Below are 8,003 nucleotides of genomic sequence, written 5' to 3' on the forward strand. Positions count from 1 at the left end.
CAACCGACTCAAGAACAGCTTCTTCCCTGCTGCCATCGGACTTTTAAATGGACCCACCTTGCATTAAGTTGATCTTTCTCTACACCCTCGCTATGACTGTAACACTACATTCTGCACTCTCTCCTTTCCTTCTCTATGAACGGTATGCTTTGCTTGTATAGTAGGCAAGAAGCAATACTTTTCACTGTGTGTTAATAATGTGACAATAATAAATCAAATCAATATTGAGGAGATGTGTTTCATGCCATGTTTAAGGGGTCTGTTGATCAAAACAAACAATGACCTCCCCCCCATCCCCAGCCCACCATGGTGGTCTTGGAGGCTCCCCTTACATATTCACAGAAAAGATTAGTTAAACATCGGCAGTACCTAATGGTAAATTGCAAAACTTGTGTTCTTCAAGGACCAAGAAAATCCCGCAATAAAATATCGCCATGAGGATCTAGACCATTTATAGAATGATAGAATCCCAACAGTGCAGAAGGAGGCCATTCAGCCCATTGAGTCTGCACCGACCACAATCCCACCCAGGCCCTATCCCCATAACCCTGTACATTTATCGTAGCCAGTCGCCCAGACAACTTAGCATGGACTATCTACCTAACCCGAACATCTTTGGACACTAAGGGGCAATTTAGCATGGCCAATCCACCTAACTGCACATCTTTGACAATAAGGGGAAATTTAGCATGGCCAATCTGTCTAACTAGCATGTCTTTTCGACTGTGGGAGGATACCAGAGCACCCGGAGAGCCACACAGATACGGGGAGAATCCTCTTGCAAGAAGCACTAATGGCCATGTTTAGCCTCACTCAATAACAACGCACAGTTCTATGGATTAAAAAATTCTCATCAAACTGAAACCTTCCCGCGTTTGTGAGCAGCAGTTTAATTAAGACCGGATCGAAAGGAAAGAAGGAAGGGCAGCACTAGGAAGTGAGGAATTCTGCAGACAGAATTTAAATTCAGCGAGAGCTGTTATTGATTGCATTGTGTCCGTCAACTCCCCCAGATCTCTGCTATAAAAAGTAACAAAGACATACAAGCGAAGGAATGAGAGGTAGAAAGAAAATGCCACGGGAGAAATCACAAGGAATACTCAGGAAAATATGTAATATGTAATTAAAAAAGGTTTGGGTGTCCATTAAGCCCAGCTACTGGCCTGACTGTGAGGGATACTAAGAAAATGGCATTCACATGATAGATCCCTAGAGAGTTTCAGCTCTCTGCTACCTTTTGTGTGGGCTCCCTGCTTTCTCTCCTCATTTTAATAAGCTCTCTTGTTCTAGATTGTCTTATTGGCACGGCTGCACAGTAGTAAGCCCTGCTGCCTCACAACGCCAAGGACCTGGGTTCAATTCCCAGCTTGGGTCACTGTCTGTGCGAGTTTGCATGTTCTCCCCGTGACTGCGTGGGTTTCCTCCGGGTGCTCTGGTTTCCTCCCACAGTCCGAAACACGTGCCGGTTAGGTGCATTGGCCGTGCTAAATTCTCCCTTAGTGTTACCCGAACATGCACCGGAATGTGGCGACTAGGGGATTTTCACAGTAACTTCATTACAGCATTGCCTTCTTGTGACTAATAAACAAACTTTAAAATCCGCAGTTTCTCTATAACTGCCCTGGCAAGGCAGATATCGTTTTCTACCCCCAACCCCCACCCCCCCAGCCTTCCTAACACAGGGGAATGTGAGTCTGGCCTATACAACCTGTTGTCATAGTTTAACCCTGTTAAAACCAGTCAATCTGGACTGTACCTCTTTCCTGACAAACAGTCACCCAGACTCGAGATATTGACTCTGTGCTTTCTCATAACACCATTAGATATAGGAGCAGAACTAGGCCACTCGGCCCGTCGAGTCTGCTCTGCCATTCGATCATGGCTGATAAGATTGTCGACCCCATTCTCCCACCTTTCCCGTGTAACCTTTGGTCCCCTTACCAATCAAGAACCTATCGAGCTCTGCCTTAAATACACTCAATGATCTGGCCTCCACAGCCCTCCCTGGCAATGTGGACCACATTAGGCCACAGACGCTTGTCAGACCTGCTGAGGTTTTCCAGCATTTTCTGTTTTTGTTTCAGGTTCCAGCATCCGTGGTCATTTGCTCTTATCTGAGCGATTCTTTGTCAAGATTCCAGGCCCAAACCTGAAAGCAGTACGTACGGAGGCACTTTGTCTATGCTTAAGATGCTTGGAGAGCTATGTGTTCTCTTCCTCAATCTCCTGCTTGACCAAAGAGGTGAAGTGCGATACAGGTAGGTTGGGGGTTTGGGGTGCGTACTGCCCCTTTAAGAGTGTGGGTCATGTGATCTCCTGAAATAGGGTTAGTTCCTCCCTGGGTGGAACCTGAGTAAACTGCCTAGGATCTGACTGTGGGACAGTACGCAGTTACAGTGGGAGGCGGTGGCCTAGTGGTATTGTCACTAGACTATTGATCCAGAAACAGCTAATGTTCTGGAGACCTGGGTTCGATTCCTGCTACAGCAGATGGTGGAATTTAAATTTAATAAACATATCTGGAATTAAAAGTCTGATGACTATGAAATCATTGCTGGAAAATCCCATCTGGTCCACTAATGACCTTTAGGGAAGGAAATCTGCCGTCCTTACTTGGTCTGGCCTACATGTGACTCCAGAGCCACAGCAATGTGGTTGACTCTCAACTGCCCTCCAAGGGCAACTAGGGATGGGCAATAAATGCTGGCCAGGCAGCAACACCCATGTCTCACAAATGAATAAAGAAGAATGTTTAGCAGTGCATGAGATGACTTAATTGAAACTTTCGTGATTCCGAGGAGGCTTGACAAGGTGAATGTGAAGAGAATATTTCCTTCTGATGGAGAATCTGGAAACGGGGTCACTGTTTAAAAATAAAGGGTTGCCCATTTAAGACAGAGATGAGGAAAAAAATTTTATTGAATTCAAATTTTTATTGAATTTAAGCACTGACCATCTCCAAAAAAAAAGAATCTAACCAACTGTTTGTGGCTTTTAACTGTTATTGCTGAATTCCTGTCCCCAGCCCAACCCCATTAGCAATGTCCTGGGGGTTTCCATTGACCAGAAACTGAACTGGGCTAGCCTTATAAATACTGTGGCTACAAGGGCAGGTCAGAGGCTGGGAATTCTGCAGTGTATAACTCATCTCCTGACGCCCAAAGCCTGTCTACCATCCACAAGACACAGGGGGCAATGCAGTGGCACAGTGGTTAGCACTGCTGCCTCATAGCACCAAGGACCCGGGTTCAATTCCAGCCTTGGGTGACTATCAGTGTGAAGTCTGCACGTTCTCCCCGTGTCTGTGTGTGCATTTCCTCCGAGTGCTCCGGTTTCCTCCCACAGTCCAAAAGACATGCTGATTAGGTGCACTGGCCATGCTAAATTACCTTTTGGTATCCTGGTAGGTTGGATGGACGGTGAATGTGGGAGGTTACAGGGATAGGGCGGGGAGAGGGCCTGGGTAGGGTGCTCTGTCGGAGAGTTGGCGCAGACTCGATGGGCCGAATGGCCTCCTTCTGCACTATCAGGATTCTATGATTCGATGAAATTGGATATATATGAGAAAAGAGTGAGAAAAAAATTAGAGCAGCGATTGAACTTGTCTTCCAAAGAAATAGCACATGTAAGATGGGCTGAACGGCCTCCTTCTCTTGCTGCATCATTCTATTACAGCTTTGAAAGCCTTTATCTTAGATGCAATGAAAAATCCTCACTCAGTTGTCTTAGCTCTTGACCATCAAGGGTAAATTTGATTACACAGATTACATAGAAGACCATTATCTGATTTCCTGTTATCGGAACCTTGGCATTTTCCGAACCACATTAACCTAAGCCAATTATCCGAGCTCCCTTTTATCCAAACTCATTTGACTCCAGAAGAGTTTGGATAATAAACATATTATGACTTGGCAGAGAAGGTTAGCTGGCTGGGACGGGAGGAAGGGGGGAACGAGGGGAAGATAGTCATTGTCAGTCTGATGCTCCATCTCGTGGGCAAACAGGTTACTGCAGAGCTGCTGCACAAAACCTTTCACAACTTCTTTCATTCATTCGTGGGACGTAGACATTTATTGCCCATCCTCAGTTGCCCTTGGAGGGCAATTGAGAGTCAACCACATTGCTGAGGCTCTGAAGCCACATAGAAGCCAGACCAGGTAAGGACGGCAGATTTCCTTCCCTAAAGGGCATTAGTCAACAAGATGGGTTTTTCCGACAATGGTTTCATGGTCATCAGTAGATTCTTAATTCCAGATTTTTTTATTGGATCCAAATTCCACCATCTGCCGTGGTGGGATTCGGACCAGGATCCCCAGAACATTAACTGAGTTTCTGGATTGATAGTCTAGCGATAATACCACGAGGCCATCACCTCCCCATTAGCATCTTCGAATCATAACCATTGTTGCAGTGTAGGACACAGGGCTAACAATTTGCCCCGTAGCAAATCACAACTTGATAAAGAGCAGATCATCTATCTTCGGATTGAGGGATAACTGATGGACAGTCGAGGGCGGCACAGTGGTTGGCAATGCTGCCTCGCAGTGTCAGGGGCCCAGGTTCAATTCCAGCCTCAGATCACTGTCTGTGTGGAATCTGCAGGTTCTCCCCGTGTCTGACTGAAGCTTTCAAGGAAGTGACCTGGCGTGTAGATGAGGGTGGTGCAGTCGGTGTAATTTACATGGACTTCAGTGAGGATTTTGACAAGGTCCCACACGGAGACTGATGAAGAAGTGGAGTTTGCACATTCTCCCCGTGTCTGCATGGGTTCCCTCCGGGTGCTCCGGTTTCCTCCCACAGTCCAAAGACGTGCAGGTTAGGTTGATTGGCTATGCTAAAAAATTGCCCCTTGGTGTACTAGGATGCTTAGGTTAGAGGGATTAGTGGGTAAAATATGTAGGGATATGGGGATAGGGCCTGGGTGGGATTGTGGCTGGTGCAGACTCGATGGGCCAAAGGGCCTCTTTCTGCACTGTAGGGTTTCTATGATTCTAAGAAGCTAAGAGTCCGTGGGATCCAAGGCAATTTGGCAAATTGGATCCAAAATTGGCTTAATGGTAAGAGGCAGAGGGTGATGGTCGAAGATTGTTTTTGTGACTGGAAGACTGCGTCCAACGGTGTTCCACAAGGATTGGTGCCAGGACTCTTGTTGTACATTAATGGTCTGGTTGTGAATGTCATGCACTTTGGTCACAAGTATGGGAAGGCAACTTATTATTTATAGAGGGGGAGACTTAGGGGTGCTCTGGTGCAGAGGGATCTGGGTGTCCTTATTCATGAGTCACAGAAAACTAGCATGCAGGTACAACAGAGAATAAAGAAAGTGAATGGAATGCAGGCATTTATAACTAAAGGAATAGAATATAAAGGTAAGGAAGTGTTGTTGCAACTATACAAGGCATTGATGAGGCCGCACCTGGAGTATTGTGCACAGTTTTGGTCCCCTTATTTGAGGAAAGATGTAGAGACATCGGAGGCAGTTCACAGGAGGGTCACTGGATTGATTCCAGAGGTGCGGGGTTTGTCGTATGAACAGAGATTGAACAGTTTAGGCCGATACTCTCTGGAATTTAGAAGAATGAGGGGAGATCAAATTGAGATAGACAAGATGATAAAAGGTATGGATAAAGTAGATGTGGAGCGGATGCTTCCTCTTGTGGGACATTCTAAGATGAGAGGTCCTAGTCTTAGGATAAGGGGCAGCAAATTTAAAACAGAGTTGAGGAGAAACTGCTTCTCCCAAAGGGTTGTGAATCTGTGGAATTCGCTGCCCCAAAGTGCGGTGGATGCTGGGACAGTGAGTACATTTAAGGAGGAGTTAGACAGATTTTTAATTGGCAATGGGTTAAAAGGTTTTGGGGAGAAGACAGGAAAGCGGGGATGAGGAACATATCAGCCATGATCGAATGGCGGAGCGGGCTCGATGGGCCGAATGGCCTAATTCTGCTTCCGTATCTTATGAACTTATGAACATGCATAGAAGGTGCAATCAATAAGTTCGCAGATGACACAAAAATTGGTGGTACGGCAAATAGTGAGGAGCAAAGCTTAGATTACAGGATGGTATCGATAAGCTGGTTAGATGGGCAGAACCGTGGCAAATGGAATTTAACCCTGAAAAGTGTGAGGTAACACATTTTGGGAGCACTAATAAGGGAATATACAATGAATGGTCAGACCCTAGGGAGTACAGAGGATCAGAGCAACCTTGATGTGCATGTCCATAAATCTCTGAAGACAGGTAGATGAGGTGGCTATGAAGGCATGTGAGATACTCTGACATCTAGGCTCTGATATCTAGGGACATGCACATCAAGGTCCCTCGATCTCTGAAGTCAGGTAGATAAGGTGGTTATGAAGGCATGTGAGATACTGACCTTATTAACTGAGGCATTGAATAGACAGGGAGGTTATGATGGTGCTGTATAAAGTGCTGGTGAGGCCACAGCTGGAATAGTGTGTGCAGTTCTGGTCACCACATTATAGGAAGGATATGATTGCACTGGACAGGGTGCAGAGGAGACTCACCAGGATGCTGCCTGGGTTGGACTATTTCAGCTCTGAAGAGAGGCTGGTTAAGTTGTGGTTGTTTTTGTTGGAGCAGAGAAGGGGAGAGGGGTACAAAATTATGTGGAAAATAGTTAGGGGTAGATAAGAAGTAACTTTTTCCCTTAGGAGAGCAAAATAACCTGGTGAGGGGCAGGGAGCATAGATACATAGATTTAAGATTGGGGCAGGAGATTTAGAGGGGGATTTGAGGAAGATCTTTTTTCACCCAGAAGGTGATGGAACTCACTGCCTGGAAGAGTAGTAGAGGCAAGAACTCTCACAAATTTAACAAGTACTTAGATGGACATTTGAAACACAATAGGATACCAGGCCATGGACCGAGTGCTGGAAAATGGGGTTAGAATAGATAGGTAGACTTGATAGCCAGTGCAGACATGATGGGCCAAAGGGCCACCTTTTGTGCTGTAAAATTCTAGGTGCGTTTTGGAAGCAGTTCAGAGAAGGTTTACCAGACTGATAACTGGAATGGGATGAGTTGCCTTATGAGGAAAGGTTGGGCAGGCTAGGCTTGTATCAGCTGGAGTATGGAAAAGTGAGGGGCAACTTGATTGAAACGTATAAGATCCTGAGGGGAGTTGACAGTGTGGCTGAGAGAATCTATAACTCGGGGGGGGGGCTGAGTCAGGGGTCACCCATCTAGGACAGAGATGAGAAAATAAAGATTTGGTATTTGAGGATGGAGAGACTTTGGAATTCTCCTCCTCAGAGGCTGGTTGAGGCAAAGTCTTTGAATATCTTTAAGACAGACGTAGATAGGTTCTTCACAAACAAGGTGAAAGGTTATTGGGAGTAGGTGGGAATGTGAAGCTGTCTAGGGCAGTGGATAGAGGAGAGCCGGTGGATGTGGTCTTTCTGGATTTTCAGAAGGCGTTTGACAAGGTACCTCACAAGAGGTTATTGCAGAAGGTCAGGGGACATGGAGTTGGGGGTAGGGTGTTAGCGTGGATAGAGGATTGGTTGTCAAATAGGAGGCAGAGAGTGGGGGTCAATGGGTGCTATTCGGATTGGCGGTTGGTGACTAGTGGGGTGCCCCAGGGGTCGGTGCTGGGGCCTCAGCTATTTACCATTTATATAGATGATCTGGAGGAGGGAACCGAGTGCAGGGTGTCGAAATTTGCTGATGACACCAAGATTGGGGGAACGGCAAATTGTGCAGAGGGTGTGGAGAGTCTGCAGAAGGATCTAGATAGGCTGGGCGAATGGGCCAGGAAATGGCAAATGGAATTTAATGTTGGCAAGTGTGAGGTGGTCCACTTTGGTAGGAAGAATGGTAGGAAGGACTATTACTTACGTGGCGAAAAACTGCAGCAGGCGACGGTGCAGAGGGACCTCGGGGTCCTTGTGCATGAGTCGCAAAAACCCAGCTTGCAGGTGCAGCAGGTGGTCAGGAAGGCAAATGGGATGCTGGCCTTCATAGTGAGGGGGATTGAATA

Source organism: Carcharhinus amblyrhynchos, chromosome 11, assembly GCF_965287045.1.
Source record: "Carcharhinus amblyrhynchos chromosome 11, sCarAmb.v2.hapA, whole genome shotgun sequence".
NCBI classification, from domain to species: domain Eukaryota; kingdom Metazoa; phylum Chordata; class Chondrichthyes; order Carcharhiniformes; family Carcharhinidae; genus Carcharhinus; species Carcharhinus amblyrhynchos.